This window comes from Tachyglossus aculeatus, chromosome 23 (assembly GCF_015852505.1).
Source record: "Tachyglossus aculeatus isolate mTacAcu1 chromosome 23, mTacAcu1.pri, whole genome shotgun sequence".
NCBI lineage: Eukaryota > Metazoa > Chordata > Mammalia > Monotremata > Tachyglossidae > Tachyglossus > Tachyglossus aculeatus.
The window spans coordinates 1,029,069-1,056,092 of record NC_052088.1 but is presented as its reverse complement, the minus strand read 5'-3'; the positions used below and the strand labels follow the sequence as shown (position 1 = coordinate 1,056,092).

Sequence of the window (27,024 nt, the reverse complement as noted above, 5' to 3'; positions counted from 1 at the left end):
CTGTACTCTCCCAAGCACTTAATTCAGTGCTCTGCACGCAGTTAATGCTTAATAAATACCACTGATTGATTGATTCATTCAATTGTATTTATTGAGCGCTTACTAAGCACTGTACTAAGCGCTTGGGAAGTACAGGTCGGTAACATAGAGACAGTCCCTACCCAACAATGGGCTTACAGTCTAGAAGAGGGAGTCAGACAACAAAACAAAACATGTTGACAGATGTCAAAACCTCAGAATGAATAGAATTATAGAAAGGAGAAGAATTGGAGAAGAATTGGAGAAGCAGTGTGGCTCAGTGGAAAGAGCCTGGGCTTTGGAGTCAGAGGTCATGGGTTCAAATCCTGGCTCCTCCGACTGTCAGCTGTGTGACTTTGAGCAAGTCACTTAATTTCTCTGGGCCTCAGTTACCTTAACTGTAAAATGGGGATTAAAACTGTGAGCCCCCCGTGAGACAACCTGATCACCTTGTAACCTCCCCAGTGCTTAGAACAGTGCTTTGCACATAGTAAGCGCTTAACAAATGCCATCATTATCATCATAATTAATTATAGCTATATGCACATCATTAACAAAATAAATAGAATAGTAAATATATACAAGTAAAATAGAGTAATAAATCTGTACAAATATATACAAGTGCTTTGGGAAAGGGAAGGAGGTAGGGCAGAGGGGGGTGGGATGGGGAGGAGGAGAGGAAAAAGGGGGCTCAGTTTGGGAAGGCCTCCTGGAGGAGGTGAGCTCTCAGTAGGGCTTTGAAGGGAGGAAGAGAGCTAGCTTGGCGAATGTGTGGAGGGAGGGCATTCCAGGCCAGGGGAAGGACATGGGCCAGAGGTTGACAGTGGGACAGGTGTGAACGAGGCACAGTGAGTAGGTTAGCAGCAGAGGAGCGGAGGGTGCGGGCTGGGCTGTAGAAGGAGAGAAGGGAGGTGAGGTAGGAGGGGCGAGGCAATGGAGAGCCTTGAAGCTGAGAGCAAGGAGTTTTTGCTTGATTCCTAGGTTGACAGGCAATCACTGGAGATTTTTGAGGAGGGGAGGGACATGCCCAGAGCGTTTCTGTACAAAGATAATCCGGGCAGCAGAGTGAAGTATAGACTGAATCGGGGGGAGACAGGAGGTTGGGCGTTCAGAAAGGAGGCTAATACAGTAATCCAGTCGGGATAGGATGAGAGATTGAACCAGCAAGGTAGCAGTTTGGATGGAGAGGAAAGGTTGGATCTTGGCAATGTTGTGGAGGTGAGACCAGCAGGTTTTGGTGACGGATTGGATGTGTGGGGTGAATGAGAAAGGGGAGTTGAGGATGACACCAGGGTTGCGGGCTTGTGAGATGGGAAGGATGGTAGTGTTGTCTACAGTGACGGGAAAGTCAGGGAGAGGACTGCATTTGGGAGGGAAGATAAGGAGCTCAGTCTTGGACATATTGAGCTTTAGATGATGGGCAGACATCCAGATGGAGATGTCCCGAAGGCAGGAGGAGATATGAGCCTGGAGGGAGGGAGAGAGAGCAGGGGCGGAAATGTAGATTTGAGTGTCATCAGCATAGAGATGATAGCTGAAGCCATGGGAGTGAATGAGTTCACCAAGGGCGTGAGTGTAGATAGAGAACAGAAGGGGACCAAGAACTGACCGTTGAGGAACCCCTACAGTAAGGAGATGGGAGGGGGAGGAGGAGCCCGCAAAGGAGATTGAGAATGAATGGCTGGAGAGATAAGAGGAGAACCGGGAGAGGACGGAGTCTGTGAAGCCAAGGTTGGATAGCGTGTTGAGGAGAAGGGAGTGGGGGGGTCCACAGTGTCGAAGGCAGCTGGAGAGGTCAAGGAGGATTAGGATAGAGTAGAAGTTATTGGATTTGGCCAGAAGGAGGTCATGGGTCACCTTTGAGAGGGCAGTTTTGGTGGAGTGGAGGGGACAGATTGGAGAGGGTCTAGGAGAGAGTTGGAGTTGAGGCATTTGAGGCAGCGCGTATAGATGACTCGTTCTAGGAGTTTGGAAAGGAATGGTAGGAGGGAGACAGGGTGATCACTAGAAGGGGCAGTGGGGTCAAGAGAGGGTTTTTTTAGGATGGGGAAGACGTGGGCCTGTTTGAAGGCAGAGGGGAAGGAACCCATGGAGAGTGAGCGGTTGAAGATGGAAGTTAAGGAGGGGAGGAGGGAAGGGGCGAGAGTTTTCATAAGATGAGAGGGAATGGGGTCCGAAGCCCAGGTGGATGGAGTAGCATTTGAGAAGAGGAAGGAGATCTCATCTGAAGATACTGCCAGGAAGGATGGGAGAGTAATAGAGAAGGTTGAGAGCCAGGGGGATGGGGAAGCGGGAGGGGTGACTTTGGGGAGCTCAGACCTGATGGGGTTAATTTTACTCATGAAGTAGGAGGCCAGATTGTTGGGGGTGAGGGATGGAGGTTGGGGAGGAACAGGGGGCCTGAGGAGGGAGTTAAATGTATGGAACTGCTGACGGGGATGATGGGCATGGGTGTCAATAAGGAAGGCAAAATAATTTTGCCTGGCAGAGGAGAGGGCAGAGTTAAGGTAGGAAAGGATAAATTTAAAGTGATTGATGAATTAATTGAGCACCATCATGGAATATATGACTGTTCTGGATGCCAGAGGTCACTTTAAAAGCTAGCTGTGGTCTCCATCAATCAATCAGTTGTGTATTTGTTGAGTGCTACCGTGTACCGAAAACCATATCAAGTGCTTGGGAGAATGCAGTAGAATTAGTAGACATTAGCCTTGCCGTCAAGGAGCTTACATTCTAGTGGGGAAGAAAGACATTAAAAGTCAACTGCGGGTAGGGGAAAACAGTGGAATGTACATAAGACGTGAGAAGCAGCATGGTCTAGGGGACAGAACCCCGGCCTGGGAGTCAGAGGGACCTGGGCTTTAATCCCAGCTCCACCACTTGTCTGTTGTGTGACCTTGGCCAAGTCACTTCACTTGATGATGATGATGATGATGATGATGGCATTTATTAAGTGCTCACTATGTGCAAAGGACTGTTTTAAGCGCTGGGGAGGTTACAAGGTGATCAGGTTGTCCCATGTGGGGCTCACAGTCTTAATCTCCATTTTACAGATGAGGTAACTGAGGCACAGAGAAGTGAAGTGACTTGCCCAAAGTTACACAGCTGACAGTTGGCGGAGCCGGGATTTGAACCCATGACCCCTGACTCCAAAGCCCATGCTCTTTCCACTGAGCCACAACTTCTCTGGGCCTCAGTGACATCATTCGTAAAACGGGGATTGAGACTTTGAGCCCCAGGTGGGACAGGGACTGTGTCCAAACTGGTTAGCTTGGATCTACCCCGGTACTTAGTACAGTGTCTGGCACAAACTAAGTGCTTAACAAATACCCCGATGATAAGGTCATTGGCAGGGGAAGGGAAGCATGCTTGGACGTGGAGTGATGGGCGTGAGTCCCCAAGTGGTTAGGTAATTGGGAAGTGCTCAGGCTCACTAGGTGGGGAAATATGGAAGAGACATGAGAGAAAGGAAGGAATCAAGGAAGGCCTCCTGGAGGAACTGTGCTTTCTGCAGGGCTTTGAAGAAGGGAAGAGCAGCGGGTTGGCCAGATGTGAAGTGGAGGGAGTTCAGACAGAAAACAGAGAAACTTTCGGCTAGAGAGAGAGGAGGCAGAAATTAAATAAGGCAGAAATTAATGAACAATTAATCTCGTAGTCCTAGACTATCAGCATGTGGTGGGCAGGGATTGGGTCTACCAACTCTGTTATATTGTTCTCTCCCAAGTGCTTAATGCAGTGCTCTGCACATAGTAAGCACTCAATAAGTACAATTGTGGGTAGGGACTGTCTCTGTATGTTGCCAACTTGTACTTCCCAAGCGCTTAGTACAGTGCTCCGCACACAGTAAGCGCTCAATAAGTACGATTTGATTGATTGATTGAAATCTGCCTCTATAGACAGCTTGGAATTCTAAGAGTCTGTTAGATGGGAACACGATGATTGAAGTGGGTGGTAGAATGGGTGAGTTACTGGGGAAGGAGGCATAGAGCTGCAGTTTAAGAGGGTGGATTGCTTGTTTTCTCTGGCTCCATCTCATTTATGTCACCTCCGACCCCCTCCCCACATCCTCCCTCTGCCCTGGAAAGCCCTTCCCTCCCTACACACCAGACCACAATTCTTCTCCCTTCAAAACATTATAAAGTTCACATTTCCTCCAAGAACCCTTCCCTGTCTCCCCTCTAGACTGTAAGCTCAATTGTGGGCAGGGAATAGATCTACCAGTGCTGTTGTATTGTGCTCTCCCAACCGCTTAGTACAGTGCTCTTCTCACGGTAAGCGCTTAATAAATACGATTGAATGAATGAAGCACTTAGTACAATGCTCTGCAACCACTAGCACTCAGTAAATGCTATCGATTGATTGATTAAGTGGAGAATATGGATGATGAACAGAATGAGGTGATTTTCCCCAGTGTGCAAGAGGGCATTTGGACATGGCCAGGAAGGTGGGAGAGAGAGGTCGGATTGGGGAGAGGGGAGTCTAGGCTGATGATTGGAAGTTCCTCCTTTGGATTGCATGCTCCTCAAGGACCGGGGTCTTGTCTCCCAACTGTATTAAATTCTCTCAAGTGCTTAGTACAGTTCATTCATTCATTCAATCAATCATATTTATTGAGTGCTTACTGTGTACAGAGCACTGTACTAAGCGCTTGGGAAGTACAAGTTGGCAACATATAGAGATGGTCCCTACCCAACAACGGGCTCACACCTCTGCCCAGAGTAAATGCTTATTAAATATCACTGGTGGATGGATTGTGAAGGTCTGTTGTGTGACTCTGGACAGGTCACTTAGCTTATCTGTGCCTCAGTTACCTCATCTGTAAAATGGGGATTATGACTTTGAGCGCTGTGTGGGACAGGGACTCTGTTCAACCTGATTTCCTTATATCCACCCCAGGGCTTAGTACTGTACTTGGCACATAGTAAGTACTTAACGAATACCACAATTACAATTACTATTTATCCGGATGGGGATAGAGGGAGATGACATCATGCTCCCAGAGGAGGAACAGCAAGCTGGAAGTTGGATTGTTACTATCAGAAAAGCCTGTGTTTAAGTAATAGTGTTAATAATGATATCTGTGGTCTTTCTTAATACTTATTATATGCCAAACACTGTGGTAGATGCAAGAGAATCAGATCAGACACAGTTCCTGGCCTACAGAGAGCTCACAGTCTGAGAGGGAGAGCAATTACTTAATCCTCATTTTACTGATGAGACTTGGAAATTTTAGTGACTTGCCCAGGGTCACGCAGCAAATGGGGTAGCTGGAATTAAAACCCAGGGCCTCTCTTCTCTGATCCCCGCTCTCATAGCAACAAAATGCCCCCAGGCCTCTCCCGTGGGCTAGTCCTAGTTCCCCACAGCCACCAAGGTCAAGATGGACATCAGCTCCCTGTCTGGAGGCCTGATAAAGGCTCTTTGGCCACTTGTCTGGAAGCTGGGGCCCATCCACAGCACTTAGAACAGTGCTTTGCACATAGTAAGTGCTTAATAAATGCTATTATTATTATTATTATTATTATCATTATTATTATTATTATTATCCAACCTCCTGCTTCGGGGCCAATTTTCTCCCCCACCCAGCCCTCAATCCCTGGGCCTCGGTGGCTTTAATAATAATAATTAATAATGATGGTATTTGTTCAACGTTTACTATGCGCCGGGCACTGTACTAAGTGCTGGGGTGTATACAGGCAAATTGGGTTGGACACAGTCCCTGTCCCAAGTGGGACTCACATTCTCAATCTCCATTTTACAGAGGTAACTCAGGCCCAGAGAAGTAAATCCACTTGCCCAAGGTCACACAGCAGATAAGTGGTAAGTCTCCTGTGATGAGTTTCTAGTCCGCCCTGGCTCCCCAGGTCAGGAGTCCCAGCCTCCGCCTCTACCCTGTCACCTCCCGGGAATGTTCCAACACCTCTGCTGTGCCCAGGGGATTCCTGGAGGCTGAAATCTCGGGCAGGCCGTTTAATAGAGGGGCTCCCTCTGCTTCCCACCTGTCGATCGGGGCCTGGAGGTAGGGGGGCATCAGAGCCAGGCCTGCCCCCTCCCTTGTGGCTGGCATGCAGGGATTTAGTGTGTGGGCCAAGCCAGGGCATGGCTGGGGAGTGAGATCAGAGCTGTCATAAATAATCACACAGCATCGGCTCACATAGCTAGCATGCTCAATCCCAGAGGCCTCAGCTCAGGGAAATGGAGTCTCCCTGCCCTGCCCTGCCCTGCTGAGTTGCAGCCATCTCCTGGATGGACTAGGGCAGCTGTTCAATAACAGCCCTGTAGCAAGGTAGAGATTTGTTTTATGATTGCTTTATCCACCCCACTACTTAGTACAGTTCTTGGCACCTAATAATAATAATAATGATGGCATTTGGTAAGCACTTACTATGTGCAAGGCACTTTCTAAGCTCTGGTGGGGGTATACAAGGTGATCAGGTTGTCCCACGTGGGGCTCACAGTCTTCATCCCCATTTTACAGATGAGGTAACTGAGGCACAGAGAAGTTCAGTGACTTGCCCAAAGTCACACAGCTGAGAAGTGGCGGAGAACCCATGACCTCTGACTCCCAAGCCTGGGCTTTTTCCTCTGAGCCACACTGCTTCTTAGTAGGTGCTTAACAAATACCATAATTGTTACTATTAAAGGAGCTCCTGGGAGGAGCATTGTGACATGGTGGAAAGAGCACGGAACTGGAGTTGGAGGACCTGAGTTCCAATCCTGTCTCTGCTGTTGGCCAGCTGCGTGGCCTGGGGCAAATCACTTTCTGGGCCTCCGTTTCCTCATCTGCAAAATGGGGATTGAGTACCTGCTCTCCCTCCCTCTTGTACTAATTCATTCAGTCATATTTATTAAGCATTTACTGTGTCCAGAACACTGTACTGTACTTGGGAAAGGATGATACAGTAATAAAGAGTAACTATCCCTGCCCACAATGAGCTCACAGTCTAGACGGGGGTGGGGGGGGGCAGACATCGACACAAATAGACAGCAATATAAATAAATAAAATTACAGATATATACATAACTGCTGTGGGGCTGGGAAGGAGGGGGAAGAGCAAAGAGAGTCAGGGTGATACAGAAGGAAGTGGGAGATGAGGAAAAATGGGGTTTAATCTGGGAAGGTCTCTTGGAGGGGATGGGCCTTCAGTAAGGCTTTGAAGTGGGGGAGAATAATTGTAGGGCAGATTTGAGGAGGAAGGACATTCCAGGCCAGAGGTAGGATGTGGGCCAAGGGTCAGCGGCAAGACAGGTGAGATCGAGACACAGTGAGAAGGTTAGCACCAGAGGAGCAAAGTATGCAGGCTGGGTCGTAGAAGGAGAGAAGCGAGGTGAGGTAGGAGGGTACGAGTTGATGGAGTGCTTTAAAGCCAATAGTCATTTTTGTTTAATGCAGAGGTGGATGGACAACCACTGGAGATTTTTGAGGAGGGAGGTGACATGTCCTGAACGTTTCTGTAGAAAGATGATCCAGGTAGCGGAGTGAAATGTGAATTGGAGTGGGGAGAGGCAGAAGGTTTGGAGGTCAGCAAGGAGGCTGATGCAGTAATCTAGGTGGGATAGAATGAGTATTAACATGATAGTTTGGATGGAGAGGGAAGGGCAGATTTTAGCAATGTTGTGAAGGTGGGACTGACGGAATTTGGTGATGGATTGAATATGTGGGTTGAATGAGAGAGAGGAGCCAAGGATAACGCCAAGTTTATGGGCTTGTGAAGCAGGAAGGATGATGGCGCCATCTACAGTGACGGGAAAGTCTGGGAGAGGACAGAGTTTGGGTGGGAAGATAAGGAGCTCTGTTTTGGACATGTTAAGTTCTGTTTTGGACGTGTTAAGTTTGAGGTGATGGGAGGACATCCAAGTAGAGTTGTCTTGAAGACTGGAGGAGATTCGAGCCTGGAGAGAGGGAGAGCAATCAGGGGTTGAGAGGTAGATTTGGGTATCACTTGCATAGAGATGGTAGCTGAAGCCTTGGGAGTGAATGAATTCTCCAAGAGAATGAGTGTAGATGGAGAATAGAAGGGGACAGAGAACTGAACCTTGAGGGAACCACACAGTTAAGGGGTGGGAGACAGAGGAGGAGCCCATGAAGGAGACTGAGAATGAATGACCAGAGAGATGAGGAGAACCAGGAGAAGACAGTCAGTGAAGCCAAGGTCGGAAAACATTTCCAGGAGAAGGGGGTGGTCCACAGTGTCAAAGGCAGCCGAGAGGTTGAGGAGCATTAGGATGGAGTAGGAGCCTTTGGATTTGGCAAGAAGGAGATCATTGGTGACCTTTGAGAGGGCAGTTTCAGTGGAGCGAAGGGGACGGATTGTGAGCCTCGTCAGTGACAGGGAAGCACCGTGGCCTAGGGGATAAAGCATGGGTCTGGGAGACAGAAGACCTGGGTTCTAATCCCAGCTCCACCACGTACCTACTCTGTAATCTGGGGAAGTCACTTAACTTTCCTCTGTCTCAGTTTCCTTAACTGTAAAATGGAGATTAAATACCTGTTCCCCACTTAGACCGTGAGCCTGATTAACTTGTGTCTACTCCAGTGCTTACAGCAGTGCTGGACGCATAGTAAGTGCTTAACAAATGTGCTCCTTGTGGGCAGGTAATATGTCTGTCTATTGTTGTACTGTTCTCTCCTAAGTGCCTAGTAACAGTGCTCTGCACACAGTACGCGCTCAATGAATACGATTGAATGAGTGAATGAAATACCATTTAAAAAAAAAGGATTGTGTCAGATCTGATGATCTTGTATGTATCCCAGTGCTTGGCATACAGTAGATGCTTAATAAATGACATGATTACTTTTATTGGAGGGGGGGGTCAGACAAGCTGGAAGCAACTCTTTCAAAAACATATTTTTTTTTTTACCTTCTCCACTGTAAGGGTAAAAGGAAAGAAAGGGAAAAGAGCAGGAGTGGAGAAATAGAAATGTAGAATCCTTCACCAATGAACAAGGAAATCAGCGATGATGCATCAATCAATCAGTCAATCCATCAATGCTATTCATTAAGTGCTTACTGTGTGCAAAGCACTGTACTATTTATTTATTTCTATTAATGCCTATCTCCCCATCCAGGCTGTAAGTTCGTGGGCAGAGAATGTATCTCCGATTCTGTTATATTGTTGTATTGAACTCTTCCAAGTGCTTAATTCAGCACTCTTCACAAAATAAGTATCGAAAAATATTATTGATTGATTAGATCAATTGATCGATTACTAAGGGCTTGGGAAAGTACAATACAATACAGTTGGTAGATACGATCCTTGCCTACAAGAAACTTATGGTCTGTAGGGGAGATGGTCATTAGAATAAATTACAGACAGGGAAAATAGTGGGGCATAAAGATAAGGGGGGGCTGAAAGCACAGATAGCACAGCTGAGGTTCTGGCTCCCTAAAGGCCGGGAAGGTTGGTGAGTGACAGGAGGAAAAGAGACTGTAAACTCCTTGTGGGCAGGGAATGTGTCTGCCAACTCTATTGTTCTCTACTCTCCCAAGCGTATGCTTTGCACAAAGAAAGCACTCAGTATGGGCTAGTGTTTACAGCATGGGCTTGGGAGTCAGAAGGACCTGGGTTCTAATCCGGGATCCACCACTTGTCTGCTGTGTGTCCTTGGGCAAGTCACTTCATTTCTCTGGGCCTCGGTTACCTTATCTGGAAAATGGGGATTAAGACTGTGAGGCTTATGTGGGACAGGGACTGTGTTCAATCTTATTCTGTTGTTTCTACCCCAGTACTTAAACAGTGCCTGGCATATAGTAAGTGCTTAACAAATACCATAAAAAATGCCATTGATTGATTGATTGATTGATTGAAGCAGGGGGAGGAGGGAGAGAGGCAGGCAGGAGAATTGTTTCCCCCTTCTAGACTGTAGGGCACTGTGGGCAGGGAATGTCCTTACCAACTCAGTTGTACTGTACTCTCCCAGGCGCTTAATCCAGTGCTCTGCACACAGGAAGTGCTCAGTGACTACCATTGATTGATTGATTGGTTGGTTGATTGATAAACCAGTTGAAGCCTCCAGCAGGGGAGGAGCTCTGGAGAGAAGGGGGTTCGGGAGTGGGGAATGGGTGTTTAGTGGCCAGATGGAGTCTGAGCTCTGAGGTGGCCCCAGTTGAAGAAGAATCTTCCAAGATGTAATCGTAACTGTGGTATTTCTTCAGTGTTACTATGTAAGAAGCATTGAGGTAGTTGCAAGATAATCAGGGCAGACACAGTTCCTGCCTCACAGTCTAATTAGGAGGGAGAACAAGTATTTAATCACCATTCTGTAGGAGGAAACTGGTATGCCTAAGGTGATACGGTATGTAAGTGGTAGAGCTAGGATTAGAACTCAAGTCCTCCGACTCCCAGGCCTGTGCTGTTTCCACCAGGCCATGCTGCTTCTCTAATTGTGGTATTTAATTCTTAGGGCATTTGTTAAGTGCTTACTTTGTGCCAAGCACTGTACTAAACAGTGGGGTGAATACAAGCAAATCTGATCAGACAGTCTCTGTCCCATGTGGAGCTCACAGTCTCAATTCCCATTTTATAGATGAGGCACCTGAGGCACAGAGAAGTGAAGTGACCTATCTAAGGTCACACAATAGACAAGTGGTAGAGCTGGAATTAGAACAAGTCACTTAACTTCTCTGTGCCTCAGTTACCTCACCTGTAAAATGGGGATTAAGACTGTGAGTCCCCCCTTGGGACAACCTGATCACCCTGTAACCTCCCCAGCACTTAGAATAGTGCTTTGCACATAGTAAGTGCTTAATAAATGCCATTATTATTATTATTATTACTACAAGCCCAGACTCCTGCACCAGACATGTTCCCATCAGCCATTTTTCCAGTGAAGTTCAATCAATCAATCAATCAATCAATCAATGGTATTGAGTGTATTTTGGGTGCAGAGCACACTTGGAAGAATACACCACACCAGAGTTGGTAGACATGTTCCCTGCCACAAAGAGCACAAAGTTCAGAGTCTGGGCCCTTCGGGTCATGTTTCCATCATGCAACCTGGAGGTCTGAGGGCTGAAGGGGATTCCTGTAAGAGAACCAGGATCCATCTTGGGAAGACAGGAACCTAGCCCTATAATTTTCTTGTTGTCTGTCTCTCCCTTCTAGACTGTAAGCCCATTGTTGGGTAGGGACCGTCTCTATATGTTGCTGACTGGTACTTCTCAAGCACTTAGTACAGTGCTCTGCACACAGTAAGCGCTCAGTAAATATGACTGACTGACTGAATGAAACTTAGGTCCTTAGAATTAGGTCCTTCTGACTCCCAGACCCATGCTCTAACCAGTAGGCCACACTGCTTCTCCTCGTGCTGGCTACCATCCTCTGCTCTAATTCTGCTTCTAATCTCAGCTCCAACTCTTGCCTGCTGTGTGATGTTGGGCAAGTTGCTTAACTTCTCTGAGTTCCAGTTTCCTCATCTGTAAAGTGGGGGTAAAAGACCTTGTTCTCCCTCCCCCTCAGCCTGCGAGTCCCAAGAGACAGAGGGACTGTGTCTCCTCACTGTGCCTCGTTATCGCCTGTCCCGCCGTCGACCCCCGGCCCACGTCCTACCCCTGGCCTGGAATGCCCTCCCTCCGCACATCCGCCAAGCTACCTCTCTTCCTCCTTTCAAAGCCCTACTGAGAGCTCACCTCCTCCAAGATGCCTTCCCAGACTGAGCCCCCTCCTTCCTCTCCCCTTCCTCCCCCTCCCCATCCCCCCCGCCTTACCTCTTTCCCCTCCCCACAGCACCTGTATATATGTTTGTACATATTTGTTACTCTATTTTACTTGTACATATTTACTATTCTATTTATTTTATTTTGTTAATATGTTCTGTTTTGTTGACTGTCTCCCACTCCTAGACTGTGAGCCTGCTGTTGGGTAGGGACCGTCTCTATGTGTTGCCAACTTGTACTTCCCAAGCGCTTAGTACAGTGCTCTGCACACAGTAAGCGCTCAATAAATACAATTGAATGAATGAATGAATGATTAGATTGGATTGTATCCACTCCAGTGCTTGGCATGTAATAGTAAGCACCTAAAGTCACTTAATCAATCAGTGATATTTATTAAGTGCTTACTATGTGCAGGGCACAGTGCTAAGCACTCGTACGATGCATTGGAATTAGTAGACATGTTCTCTGCCCATAAAGAACATTTTACTTCTCCTTGCCTCAGTTTCCTCATCTGTAAAATGGGGAATTAGCCAGACAGTGGAATACCAGCCATCTAGACACAAGCTCTGATAATAATAATAGTAATGGCATTTGTTAAGTGCTTACTATGTGCAAAGCACTGTTCTAAGTGCTGGGGGGATATAAGGTGATGACGTTGTCCCGCATGGGGCTCACAGTCTTAATACCCATTTTACAGATGAGGTAACTGAGGCTCAGAGAAGTTAAGTGACTTGCCCAAGATCACACAGCAGACGTGGGGAAGCTGGAATTAGAACTCATGACCTCTGACTCCCAAGCTCATGCTGTGATAGGGAGCATCCCTCTGAGAGAGCATTTGGGAATGAGGAATATTGCAACTCCCAGTTCAGGTCTGACCTCAGATGGTTTGTGCCTCCTCCTGCCATTGTAGATGCCAGAGTAAAGGCAGCCTACTTTCAGCAAAGATGTTTTTGTTCTGGGCCAAACCATTGTGACTGGTGATTCCAGCAGGAGTCCTTGCAAACCGAAGGTTAAGAGAGAAGGCTACTAACCAGTTATCGATTGACTGGTTAGGTAAAACTGATCCCAATCTCCACCACCTAGCAGGTTTGAAAGCCAAAATACTCACAATTTTGTCTCACCCAAAAGTGCGCTGAATTTTTAGGAGGTTTGACTGGGTGAAATGCTGGCTTAGATGTGTCACCATCTCCAGGGTTCCCTCCGTACGGTAACTTGAAAATTTTGTCCATCAATCAGTCCTATTTATTGAGTGCTTACGGTGTGCAAAGCATTGTACTAAGTGCTTGGGAGAGCACAATGCAATAGAGATAGTTGAAAAGAATTGTAGTTGCTGAATTGTACTTTCCAATCGCTTAGTACAGTGCTCTGCACAGAGTAAGCGCTCAATAAGTACGACTGAATGAAAAGATACCTCCCCATTAGGAGCTTACAGTCTAGAGTGGGAGACAAGCATTATAATAAATTACAGATAGGGCAAATATCAGTCAATATTCGCTGAGTGCTTACTGTATGTAGAGCAATGTTCAGACCTCTTGGGAGAGTACGATACAACAGAGTTGATAGATACGGTCCCTGCCCATGGGGGGCTTACAGTCTAGTTATGATTTCAGAATGTGGTGGAGGAACTATGAGTTTTTATTAAATTTGCAAATGGAAGTGTTAGGAACACCATAGAGGAGGGGGCAGACTTGGCTCGAAAATGGTCCTGAGAGGCTAGGAACAAAGGCAGGAAATAAGAGAGGGTCCAACATGGGGAAATTCCATTTAGCAGAGGATCACCAAGGGAAATCATCTATATCAAGGTTATTGATTGAGTGCTTACTATGTTCAGAGCACTGTACTAAGCGTTAGGATGAGTACAGTACAACAGAGTTGGCTGACACGGTCCATGCCCACAATGAGCTATAGAGAATATCCAACTACAGGGATTGGAAGAAGAGAGAGGATTGTTGGAAATGTACAGAACTGTGGCTCTCAAGGAGTCAGATGCTATTTGGCTAGAGAAGGCAAAGCAGTTTTAGCTGTGGGGTGGTATTGGTTAAGTGCTTACCATCTGCCAAAGGCTATGGAAGATATGAGATAATCACAGCAGACATAGTCCCTTTCCCACCCAGGGCTCACAGTCTAAGAGGGAGGGAGAACAGAGATTGAATCCCCAATTTACAGATGAGGAAACTGAGGCACAGAAAAGCCAAATGACTTATCCAGGGTTACACAGCAGACAAGTGGCAGAGCTAAGATTGGAACCCAGGTCCTCTGATTCCCAGTCCTGGGCTCTTTCCACTAGGCCATGCTGCTCCTCTAGAGAGATGGGCTATCATGAACAAACCGCTATCACTACAATCAACTTCTTAGCCCTGGTTTTCAGTCCCAAAGTCCTGAGACTCCGTTCATTCATTCATTCAATCAATCATTTATTGAGCACTTACTGTGTGCAGAACACTGTACCAATTGCTTGGGAGAGTGCAATATGACAATAAACAGACATCAAACAGTGGCAAAGATATTTGGTACCCAAATCTCTCAAGTGCCACTACGTATATTCACCTGAAGTAAGATCACTTCTCATCCCGAAATGGTGAAGAGCCAAGGTTAGGGCTCTTTCCGTCAAAACTGTTCAGGTTGCCATGACCAATCTATTTCTTCATCTCAGCTGGATGACAAACAAGAAGATTACCATGGCAATATTTGCGTTATCAGAGCAGGATTAAAGCTGCTTATGAACCGTGAGATGGTAACACGATTGGTCTGAATTGGTTTGGGAGAGCAACACATCGTCACGGCCCCAAACCTGACAGCGGAACCCTGATGGCTCCTCCTGACCAGTGGAGTGCTGTGAAAATAAATGTTTTGCAACTGAGAATATCTGCTGGCAGTTCCCCTCTACACCCTTCCTTCTCCACTGCTCACCTTGGCCATGATCAGAAATGCTGAACCTCAGATCATATGTAACTGTACAGATATATAGATTGAGAAAGAAAGAAAGAGAGAGGGAGAGAAATAGGTAGAGGAGGAAGAGTGAAGGGGGTAGAGAAAGTAGGAGAGAGAGTGAGAAAGAGTAGAGAGAGAAAAAGGGAGAGAGGGAGAAGGAGAAATAGGGAGGGGGAAGAGAGGGAGAGAGAGACAGAAGGGAGAGAAAAAGAAAAAAGGGATGGGGGAGAGAGAGGCAGAGTTGTCCTTCATACTTGTAGAAACTCTGCCTTCTCATTCATTCGTTTATTCATTCATTCATATTGAACGTTTACTGTGTGCAGAGCACTGTACTAAGCACTTGGAAAGTACAATTCAGCTCCAAACTTTGAGTCTCATGCAGCAACAGGGACTGTGTCCAGCCTCATTTATCTTATTTATCCCAGTGCTTAGTAAAGTGCTTGGCACATAGCGAGCACTTAACAAATACTATAATTGCTATTATTGAACAGTGCCTGGCACATAGTAAATGCTTAATACCATTACTACTATTATTGTTAATAACTGTGAAATTCACTAGTGGGCATGTGCTGGCTCTATCAATCAATCACATTTATTGAGTGCTTATGTGTCCAGAACACTGTACTAAGAGTTTAGAAGAGTACATTACAACAAAGTTGGTAGAAGCAATCCCTGCCCACAAGGAAGTTACAGTCTAGAGGGGAAGATGGACATTAATAGAAATAAATTAATCATGGATATGTACGTAAGTGCTGTGGGTCTGAGGGAAGGGTGAATAAAGGGTGAAAATCCAAGCACAAAGGTAATACATGAGGGAGTGGGAGAAGAGGAAATGAGGGTTTAGTTAGGGAAGGCCTCTTAAAGGAAATGTGCTTTTAATAAAACATTGAAGGTGGGGAGAGGTATCGTCTGTCGGATATGAAGGGGGAGGGTGTTCCAGGATGTGCGAGAGGGATCAGAGGTGAGATAGACGAAATCGAGATACAGTGGGTAAATTGGTGTTAGAGGAGGAGTGTGCAGGCTGGGTCATAGTAGGTAATCAGGGAGGTAGGGAAAAAGGGGGCAAGGTGATGGGAAGCCAATGGGAAGAGGTTTCTGTTTAATACGGAGGTAGATGGGCAACCACTGGAGGTTCTTGAGGAGTTGGAAAGTTCAGTCCAAAACCATAGACTGAGTACCTTTGTGGAAAAATGATCCAGGCAGCAGAGTGAAGTATGGACCGAAGTGGGGAGAGACAGGAGGCTGGGAGGTTAGCAAGGAGTCTGATGTTAGTCAAGGAGGGATAGGAAAAGTGCTTGGATTAAGAGAAGCAGTGTGGCTTAGTGGAAAGAGCACAGGCCTTGGAGTCGGAGGTCATGGGTTCAAATCCCGGCTCCGCCAATTGTCAGCTGTGTGACTTTGGGCAAGTCACTTAACGTCTCTGTGCCTCAGTTACCTCATCTGTAAAATGGGGATTAAGACTGTGAGCCCCCCATGGGACAACCTGATCACCTTGTAACCTCCCCAGCGCTTAGAACAGTGCTTTGTACATAGTAAGTGCTTTATAAATGCCGTTGTTATTATTATTATTAAAGTGGTAGCAGTTTGGATGGAGATGAAAGGGTGGGTTTTAGCGATGTTGTGAAGGTGGAACCAACAGGATTTAGTAACAGATTAAATATGTGGGTTGAATGAGAGAGATGAGTCGAAGGTAATGCCAAAGTTATGGGCTCGTAAAACAGGGTGGATGGCAGTGCCATCTACAGTGATGGGAAAGTAAGGGGGGAGGACAGGGTTTGGGTGGGAAGATTCATTCATTCATTCAATCGTATTTATTGAGTGCTTACTGTGTGCAGAGCACTGTACTAAGCGCTTGGGAAGTACAAGTTGGCAACATATAGAGATGGTCCCTACCCAACAACGGGTTCACAGTCTAGAAGGGGGAGACAGACAACAAAACAAAACATGTGGTCAGGTGTCGTCATCAGAATAAATAGAAGTAAAGCTAGATGCACATCATTGACAAAATAAATAGAATAGTAAATATGTACAAGTAAAAGATGAGGGATTCTGTGGACTTTCAGATCCACAGCCCTGAATACCCTTGCCAACATTAGTCCTTGCCGAACTGTCATGTTTCTCAGTCAGGATGCCTGGCTCTGCTTTCAGTTTTGCTACCTCTGCGTGATCCTCACAAAGTTTTTGGTTGGAAGGATTCATTCCAGTTTTGATCTCCAGTGCACCATGTTTGATCATCATCATCATCATCATCATTATTTATTATTACGTTTTAAGCGCTTATCATGTGTCAAGCACAGTTCTAAGTGCTAGGTAGATACAAATTAATTAGGTCAGACACAGTCCCTGTCCCACATGAGGCTCACAGTCTAAGTAGGAGGGAGAACAAGTATTGAATCCCCACTTTACAGTTGAGGAAATCAAGGCATAGAGAAATTAAGTGACTTGCTCAAGGTCACACAGCAGACAAGTGGAGACAGAACCCACATCCTCTGACTCCCAGGCCTGGGAACTTTCCACTCCATCTTTCTGCTCCTGTTTATGTGACATTTCTCCTAGTTTAGTATTGTACTCTCCCAAGCACTCAGTACAGTGCCCTGTACACAGTAAGTGCCCAATAAATACCATTGATGGATTGACTGTTAGTTTTCAGCTGAGCTGCAACATTATTTACGGGTTTATATTATTGTATCCTTAAAATATTTCCTCTGTCCTTGCTTTCTTTCCCAATTTCAGCTCACCATACATAGACTGTTTGGGTATCTTGCTGTTCATTTTCCTCACGAGAAGTATTGTGGCCTAGTGAGAAGCAGCGTGGCCTAGTGAATAAAGCACAGGCCTGGGATTCCAAAGGACATGGGTTCTAATCCTGACTCCGCTTCTTGTCTGCTTTGTGACCTTGGGTAAGACACTTATCTTCTCTATGCCTCGGTTACCTCATTTTTAAAATGGGGATAATGATTGTGAGCCCCATGTGGGACATGGACTGTATCCATCCTGATTAGCTTGTATCTACCCCCAGTGCTTAATACAGTGCTTAGCACATAGTAAACTCTTCAGAAATACCTTTAAAAAGTTAGAAAAAAACCATAGCCCACTCAATGTTGAGGAGGGCATAATTTCAATGCTAGAATGACTTTATTCCAGAGTGTCATTGTCCGACATCCTGTCTTGACATTTGGTGTAGACTTGTAGTCTGTGAGGGATCCTGATGGAACTGCTTGAGTGCCCCCCTTGTGGGCAAGGATCTTCTAGTATATTTTACGCTCCAAAGCAGTTAGTACAATGTTCTGCACACAGTAAGTGCTCAATGAATAAGACGGCTCAGAATCTTAATGACCTATTCAGGGCAGGCAAATTGATGGATTAGTTTCCAGAATCCAGATTTATTGATAATGCCAAATAATCATAATAATCATAATAATAATAATGATGGCATTTATTAAGCGCTTACTATATGCAAAGCACTGTTCTAAGTGCTGGGGAGGTTACAAGGTGATCAGGTTGTCCCGCAGGGGGCTCACAGTCTTAATCCCCAGTTTACAGATGAGGTAACTGAGGCCCAGAGAAGTCAAGTGACTTGCCCAAAGTCACAACTGACAGTTGGTGGAGCCAAAATTTGAACCCATGACCTCTGACTCCAAAGCCTGTGCTCTTTGCGTTGAGCCACACTGCTTCTCTAATTGAAATGCATTTTCAATAGTAGTTACTGTGCTAAGCACTTACTCTGTACCAAGCACTGTTCTATGCGCTGGAGTAGATATAAGGTTATCGTGTCCCACATTGGACACCCATTGCAAGTAGGAGGGAGAACAGATATTAAATCCCCATTTTACAGATAAGGGAATTGAGGTACAGAGAAGCGAAGTGACTTGTCCAAGGACACGCACTAGGCAAATAGCAGAGGTAGAATTAGAACTCGGTCCTCTGATGCCCAGGCCAGTGCTCTTTCCACTAGGTCATGCTGCTTCTCAAGATCTATGAAAACGAGATAGAGGTCTTGGTGATGTTCACCACATCTTTCCCATATCTGACATGCTGCAAAGATTGTGTCCTCTGAAGCCATATTGTAATTCTGGGAGCATGTGGCCAGTCATCTTATTCAGTAATCAATCAATCAATCGTATTTATTGAGCGCTTACTGTGTGCAGAGCACTGTACTAAGCGCTTGGGAAGTACAAGTTGGCAACATATAGAGACAATCCCTACCCAGTAGCCAATCCAGGAGTACTTTGGCTAAGGGGAATGAGATGCCTCAGGAATTACCCTAATCTGATCTTTCACCTTTTGGAAGATGGTGTGGATGGGGTATCTTTGAAATCCTGGGTCATCTCTTCAGGGTTCAAGCAGGGTGCCCATTAATCAATGAATTGATCAGTGATATTTATTGACAACTTACTGTGTGAGGAACACTGTGCTAAGCACTTGAGAGTCCAATGATTCAGCAGATCTGCCAAAGAGTCCACTTGTTTGTCCATTTTTCATGACTCTGAGTGCTTTGGTGACTCCCTTAGTCAAAATGAGGGCCTTGCCTTGGCATGCTGGCTTTCTGTGAGTTGAAATCTTGTGTAGTAAAAGATGTGTTGAGAATATTGAAATGCCCTGGCCAACTCTTCAGACTCCTTCGGGAGTCAGAAGGTTATGGGTTCTACTCCCGGCTCCACCACTCGTCTGCTGTGTGACCTTGGGTACATCACTTCATTTCTCTGTGCCTCAGTAACCTCATTGATAAAATGGGAATTGAGACTGTGAGCCCCACACGAGACAGGGACTGTGTCCAATTCTATTTGCTTGTATGCACCCCAGCACTTAGTACAGTGACACATAGTTAGCACTTAACTTATGCCATCATTATCATTGTTTCTACCTTAGTCCTTAGTAGAGAGCTTGGCACATACTAAGTGCTTGACAAATTCCACTACTATCATGATTGCTGATGAGGTTGGAGCCAACTTCTGTCTTTGGAGGTGCCATGATTCATTCATTCATTCATTCATTCACTCATTCATTCAATCGTATTTATTGAGCGCTTACTATGAGCAGAACACTGTACCAGGTTCCTGCTTAGTAAGGTCATGATGGTGACAGGGGTCACTTATGTCTATTAATAATGTCGACTTGGACTGTGAGCCCTGGACTGAGTCCAATCCGATTAAGCTTAGAGCAGTGCTTGAATCAGAGTAAGCTCTTAAATATAATAATAACAATAACAATAATAATAATAATAATAATAATAATACAGAGAAGTTCTTGATTTAGTGGTGGTCTGCATGGCCTTAGCTCTCTCACCATGATTTCAATTAATCAATCAGCGGTATTTATTTGAGCACTTACTATGTGCAGAGCACTGTACTAAGCACTTGGGAGAGTATAATACAATAGAATCAGCAGACACATTCCCTGCCCATAACGATTTGTTTGTTGTACTAACCATTGGGATGCAAATGGACACTCAAAGGATCTAAAGACTGAAGAATTTACATCAAACCAATCTCAGCCACTTCCCTGCCCTTATCTCTCATCTAGATGGCTACCTGATAGTCAATAGAGGAATTCCCATTTTTGTTTATATTTCCTTTCCCAACTGGTCTACAGTATTACTGAGTCAGGCATCCTTGTAAATGACTTTGTTCTCCAGGAACTTAGCACTTAGTTGTTGGGTCAGGAGGGAGACCACATTTTGAGTCTGTGACTGCATCCTCTCCCCACCCCCACCCCCTTACCTCCTTCCCCTCCTCACAGCACCTGTATATATGTATATATGTTTTTACGTATTTATTACTCTATTTATTTATTTTATTTGTACATATTTATTCTATTTTATTTTGTTAATATGTTTTGTTTTGTTCTCCATCTAGACTGTGAGCCCACTGTTGAGTAGGGACCGTCTCTATATGTTGCCAACTTGTACTGCCCAAGTGCTTAGTACAGTGCTGTGCACACAGTAAGCACTCAATAAATACGATTGAATGAATGAATGAATGAATAGTCACTGTGAGCCGAACAATAATAGTAATTATGGAATTTGACAGGTACTTACTATGTACCGTGCTCTAGGGTAGATACAAGATAATCAGGTTGTACATGGGGTTCACAATCCAAGTTGAAGGGAGAGCAGATATTGAATCCCCATTTTGCGGTTGAGGGAACTGAGGTGCTGAGAAGTGACTCGCTCAGGGTCACAGCAGACAAGTGGCGCAGCCAGGATTAGAACCTAGGTCCTTTGACTCCCAGGCCCGGGCTCTCCCAACTAGGCCATGCTGCTTTTCTGGAAAGTAGTAGAGGTTCTTCCAGCAGCCAGGCAGTAAATCAGTCATAGGTGTTGAGCACTTACTGTATGCAGAACACTGTACTAAGTGCTTGGGAATCTCACAATTGATTGAGATACCCATGTTTTGATCATGAAGGCATCAAGGATATTTTTCCTTGTTCTGGCAGGAGAAAATGGCTTGGGTGAGTATGAGATATCACTCATCAGGTTTACACTTTTCCTGTGAGTCTCCCATTCCCATCCAACCCAATGACTTTCTTCCATGCACAGGCATCACTATCAACTCTAGGGTTTAATCTGCCTAATGTGACTCATTTTCTTATGATATTTGTTAAGCGCTTACTATGTGCCAGGCAGTGTACTAAGCCCTGGGGCGGATACAAGGAAATCAGGTTGGACAAAGTCCCTGTCCTACATGGTGCTCAGTCTTAATCCCCATTTTACAGATGAAGTATCTGAGGCAACAGAGAAGTGAAGTGACTTGCCCAGATTCACATAGCGGATAAGTGGTGGAGCTGGGATTAGGACCCAGGTCCTCTGGCACCCAGGCCCTTGCTCTTTTCACTAGGCAACACTACTTCCCTCATTTATTCAATGCTGTTAAGCGCATACTAAATGCCGGGCACTGTCCTAACCACTGGGGTAAATCCAAGCTAATCGGGTTGGACACAGTCTGTGTCCCACATGGGGCTCACAGTCTTAGTCCCCATTTTACAGATGAGGGAACTGAAGCCCAGAGACATGAAATGACTTGCCTGAGGTCAAAGAGCGGAGAACCAATCAATTTTTATTGATTGATACATCAATAATTTTTATTGATTGATTGATTGAGAGCTTACTATGTGCAGTGTGATGAGTTTGTCTAAATGTTTGTTGAAACATTCTTTTTCGTTCATTTCCGTATGTCATTGTGGGAGTTTATGCAGTCAGGAAGATTGTACTTTTGCTTCAGAGGCAGGCAGAGGAACATCAGATGGTCAATTATATCTCTGGGCATATTTGAAAAGCCCAATATTAGTAATAGAAGTAGTATTTATTGGACACCTACTCTGTGCCACACACTCTAATAAGGGCTCAAGAGAGGCAATAATAATAATAATAATAATAATAATAATAATAATAATAATAGTGTAATCATATTTGTTAAGTGCTTACTATGTGCCAGGCACTGTACTAAGTACTGAGGTAGATACAAAATAACCAGGTCAGACACAGTCCCTGTCCCATATGTGGGAGTGTCCAAGTAGAAGAGAAAACAGGCATTGAATCCCCATTTTTCATTTGAGGACACCAAGGCCCGGTGAAGGTAAGTGATTTGCCCAAGGTCACACAGAAGACAAGTAGTGGAGCTGGGATTAGAACTCAGATCCTCTGTGAGCCTCCACCTTCTCTGTATGTCAGTTCCCTCATCTGAAAAATAGAGATTTAATCCCTGTTCTCCCTCCTACATAAAACTGTGAGCCCCATGTGGGACCTGATGAACTTGTATCTACCCTAGCAATCAGTACATTGCTGGGCACACAGTAAGAGCTTAACAAATACCAAGCAAAAAAGAAAAAAAAAAAAGATGGTCTGCTTGTAAAGCCTGAGGTTTGACCAAGACTGGGCCAGCCTAGGGCATAGTGAGTCCAGGGGCTGTTGGACTTACTCGAGAAGCAGTGTGGCTTAGTGGGAAAGAACATGGGCTTGGGAGTCAGAGGTCATGGGTTCTAATTCTGGCTCCGCCACTTGTCAGCTGTGTTTCCTTGGGCAATTCACTTAACAATTCTCTGTGCTTCAGTTACCTTATCTGTAAAATGGGGATTAAGACTGTGAGCCCCACATGGGACAACCTGATAACCTTGTATCCATCCCAGTGCTTAGAACAGTGCTTGGCACATAGTAAGTGCTTAACAAATACTATTATTATTATTATTAAATATAGCTCCTGCTGCTCTGCAGAGTCCAGTGATTTAGGCTGATGCTTGCTCTCAGTTTTCAAACCCCTCCAGAGGCAGCCTAAACTCCCAAAACTCATGTCTGTTTTCCTCAAGATTACAGGGAAAAGCCAATTACCTGCAAGCATTAAAGCTGGATTTGCCCAGATAATCAAAGGTTCTGGGCAGGGCCCTCGCCCAATTTGGGACAGTTATCTAAACTTTCTTTTCATTATCACAGTTGGCTGTGGTTCAGTTACCTCACCAGTCCAGTGACCAACATTTGGATAATTGGATTGCTATCAGAAGTAGCCCAGGAACTTATCTTCTCTGTTCCTCTCCAGCAACTGAGGAAACAATTGGGTTTTCAATGTTTCCTGAACCTTCATCCGACCTGAAATCACGCTAATGGGTAGCACTGGAGCTCTCCCAATATTTGTAATTATCGTTTATGTAGTTGATGCTGTGTTCTGTATTCTTGGCTGCATCTAGTGGGAAGGAACACATTAACTGTTCCATGTTTGCGTGTTTATGTGAGTGTGTGTGGTATTTGTTAAACACTTGTTTTGGGCCGAGCACCGTACTCAGTGCTGAAGTAGATACAAGGTAGTTAGGTGGGACACAGTCCCTATCCTTCATGGGGTTCACAGTCTAAGGCAGAGGGCGAATGGATATTGCATCCCCATCTTGCAGATGAAGAAATTGAGGCACAGAGAGCCTGCCCAAAGTGACATAATGCCTACTTGAGTGACAGTAGTAATAGTATTTATTAAGCCCTTACACTGCTCAGAGCACTTTTCTGAGGGACAGAATATACAGGTGGGAATTAAACATGGTGTCTGCTAACTGCTAACTGTCCACAGGCCCCAAAGTGTTCAGTTGCTAATGCAGCATTTTGCTTCCTGGGTCTTGGAAAGCAGACCAGGAGGCAGCCTGCCCTAATCGATAGAGAAGCAGCATGGCTCAGTGGAAAGAGCATGGGCTTGGGAGTCAGAGGTCATGGGTTCAAATCCCGGCTCTGCCAATTGTCAGCTGTGTGGCTTTGGACAAGTCACTTAACTTCTCTGGGCCTCAGTTACCTCATCTGTAAAATGGGGATTAAGACTGTGAGCCCCCTGTGGGACAATCTGATCACCTTGTAATCTCCCCAGTGCTTAGAACAGTGCTTTGCACATAGTAAGCACTTAACAAATGCCATTATTATTATTATAGGCCTGGGAATCAGGAGGTTCTAGCCACAGCTCTGACACTTGTCAGCTAGGTGACCTTGGGCAAGTCACTTTGCTTGTCTGGGCCTCAGGTACTCATCTGTAAAATGGGGATTAATCAATAAATCAATCAATCGTATTTATTGAGCGCTTACTGTGTGCAGAGCACTGTACTAAGCGCTTGGGAAGTACAAGTTGGCAACATATAGAGACAGTCCCTACCCAACAGTGGGCTCACAGTCTAAAAGGAGGAGACAGAGAACAAAACCAAACATACTAACACAATAAAATAAACAGAATAGATATGTACAAGTAAAATAAATAAATAGAGTAATAAATATGTACAAACATACGTATATACAGGTGCTGTGGGGAAGGGAAGGAGGTAAGATGGGGGGGATGGAGAGGGGGACGAGGGGGAGAGGAAGGAAGGGGCTCAGTCTGGGAAGGCCTCCTGGAGGAGGTGAGCTCTCAGTAGGGCCTTGAAGGGAGGAAGAGAGCTAACTTGGCGGATGGGCAGAGGGAGGGCATTCCAGGCCCGGGGGATGACGTGGGCCGGGGGTCGATGGCGGGACAGGTGAGAACGAGGCACGGTGAGGAGATTAGCAGCAGAGGGTGCAGGGTGGGCTGTAGAAGGAGAGAAGGGAGGTGAGGTAGGAGGGGGCGAGGTGATGGAGAGCCTTGAAGCCGAGAGTGAGGAGTTTCTGCCTGATGCGCAGATTGATTGGTAGCCACTGGAGATTTTTGAGAAGGGGAATAACATGCCCAGAGCATTTCTGGACAAAGACAATCCGGGCAGCAGCATGAAGTATGGATTGAAGTGGGGAGAGACATGAGGATGGGAGATCAGAGAGAAGGCTGATACAGTAGTCCAGACGGGATAGGATGAGAGCTTGAACGAGCAGGGTAGCGGTTTGGATGGAGAGGAAAGGGCAGATCTTGGCAATGTTTCGGAGCTGAGACCGGCAGGTTTTGGTGACGGCTTGGATGTGAGGGGTGAATGAGAGAGCGGAGTCGAGGATGACACCAAGGTTGCGGGCTTGTGAGACGGGAAAGATGGTAGTGCCGTAAACAGAGATGGGAAAGTCAGGGAGAGGGCAGGGTTTGAGAGGGAAGACAAGGAGTTCAGTCTAGGACGTGTTGAGTTTTAGGTGGCGGGCAGACATCCAGATGGAGATGTCCTGAAGGCAGGAGGAGATGTGAGCCTGGAGAGATGGGGAGAGAGCAGGGGCAGAGATGTAGATTGGTAATCAACCAATCGGTGGCATTTATTAAGCACTTGCTATGTGCTGAATGCTGTTTTAAGTGTTTGGGAGAGTACAGTTTAAGAGAAATTAGGAGACATGTTCCCTGCCCATAATTCATTCATTAATTCAGTCGTAGTTATTGAGTGCTTACTGTGTACAGAGCACTGTACTAAGTGCTTGGAAAGTACAATTCAGCAACAAATAGAGACAATTCCTACCCAACAACGGGCTCTGTTCTAAGAGTTTACAGTCTAGAGGGGGGTGACAGACATTAATACGAAATTCCAGTGGAGTCCTTAAGATGGTGAGCCCCATGCGTGAGATGGACTGTGTTCAACCTGATTACTTTGTATCTACTCTGGCACTGAGAACTGTGTCTGGCACATAGTAAGCACTTAACAAATACTATAAAAAATTATCTGTGGATGATCGATTGAGTTTCCCGGTTACATTTTCCATGGGTTTTGTGTCTTCAGTCAAGCAAACCGACTCAAACCAATAATTTAATTGCTAACATTTCTAAATTCCAAGCCCAGCATGTGAAAGCCGTTTGTATCACAAAATTGTGACCCCTGGATAGAAAAGTATGATGTGCAGGTTTTCGTTTTTATTTTTTTAATCACACAGCTGTGTCAGGTTGGATCCCAGTGCCTGCCTTAATCTGAAACACAGTTGAGCTTCAGGCAGTTTAACTGCAGCTCAGGCAAGCCGTGTTGCATAACTCTGGCCTTCCCGCAGCACTTGTGTATATTTGTACATATGTATTACTCTATTTTATTAATGATGTGTATATAGCTACAATTCTATTTGATGGTATTGACACTTGTCTACTTGTTTTGTTTTGTTGTCTGTCTCCTCCTTCTAGACTGTCATCCCGTTGTTGGTAGGGACCGTTTCTATATGTTGCCAATTTGTACTTCCCAAGCACTTAGTACAGTGCTCTACACACAGTAAGTGCTCAATAAATGTGATTGAATGAATGAATAGTTTCAGTGGCCTCCCGAGCAGTCCCATAATTCAGAGCACCACACCTCCAAGGAACACATGTGCTGAGGGCTTCTTTCCAAGTCAGGGGTGCGCATGCTTTAACAGGAAAAGAGAAATGCAAGTGCCCAAAGTCCCTTTCAAAGCGAACTCTTATGAAGGGGTTTTCTCTTTTCTTGCTCACCCCAAAAATGAGCAACGGAATATAAGAGTGACGGATCTCTGAGTTCATTCCACACAGGGAGAATCCAGGGTCAGGATGCTTGGGTTTTATCCCGCGATGTGAACTACGGAGGAAATTCCTTCCGCTTCTCTACCTGTAAAAGGTCTGGTTTAACGAGAGGTGATTGGAACCTTGTTTATTATCCCTCCATCTCACGTCTCTTATTGCCGACCCCTCTCTCATGCCCTCCCTCCTCACAACTCCCCCTCATCTTCAAAGTCCTACTAAAATCAAGTCTCCTCCAGGAAGCCTTCCCTAATTAAGGGTCTCATCCCCCAACTCTAACTTCCCTCCCTGCTACTTATCCCGCCCCCCACCCCACAAAATCAATTAGTGGTATTTATTGAGCACTTAAGTGGTTGGGAAAGTACAGTACAATATTCATTCATTCATTCATTCATTCAATTGTTCTTATTGAGCACTTACCATGTGCAGAGCACCGTACTAAGTGTTTGGGAGAGGACAATACAACAATAAATAGACACAGTCCCTGCCCACAATGAGCCTACAGCCTAAAGGCAGGGAGACAGACATTAATACAAATAAATAAATAACAGATATGGACTTAAGTG

The 27,024-nt window shown here is 45.5% G+C and overlaps 1 protein-coding gene across 4 annotated transcripts in view; it reads left to right on the top strand.

Annotated features, from left to right (window-relative positions):
- The window catches only part of SLC8A3 (solute carrier family 8 member A3), a 169,055-nt gene that overhangs the window by 15,008 nt on the left and 127,023 nt on the right, over positions 1–27,024 (top strand). For 3 of the 4 annotated variants that reach the window (XM_038765875.1, XM_038765874.1, XM_038765873.1), the window contains exon 1: positions 17,484–17,506. The exons of the other annotated variant lie outside the window; for it this stretch is intronic. The gene's annotated coding sequence lies outside the window, so the exon portion shown is untranslated. Of the gene's footprint in view, positions 1–17,483; positions 17,507–27,024 lie in introns of those variants that run through there. 4 annotated transcript variants of the gene reach the window in all.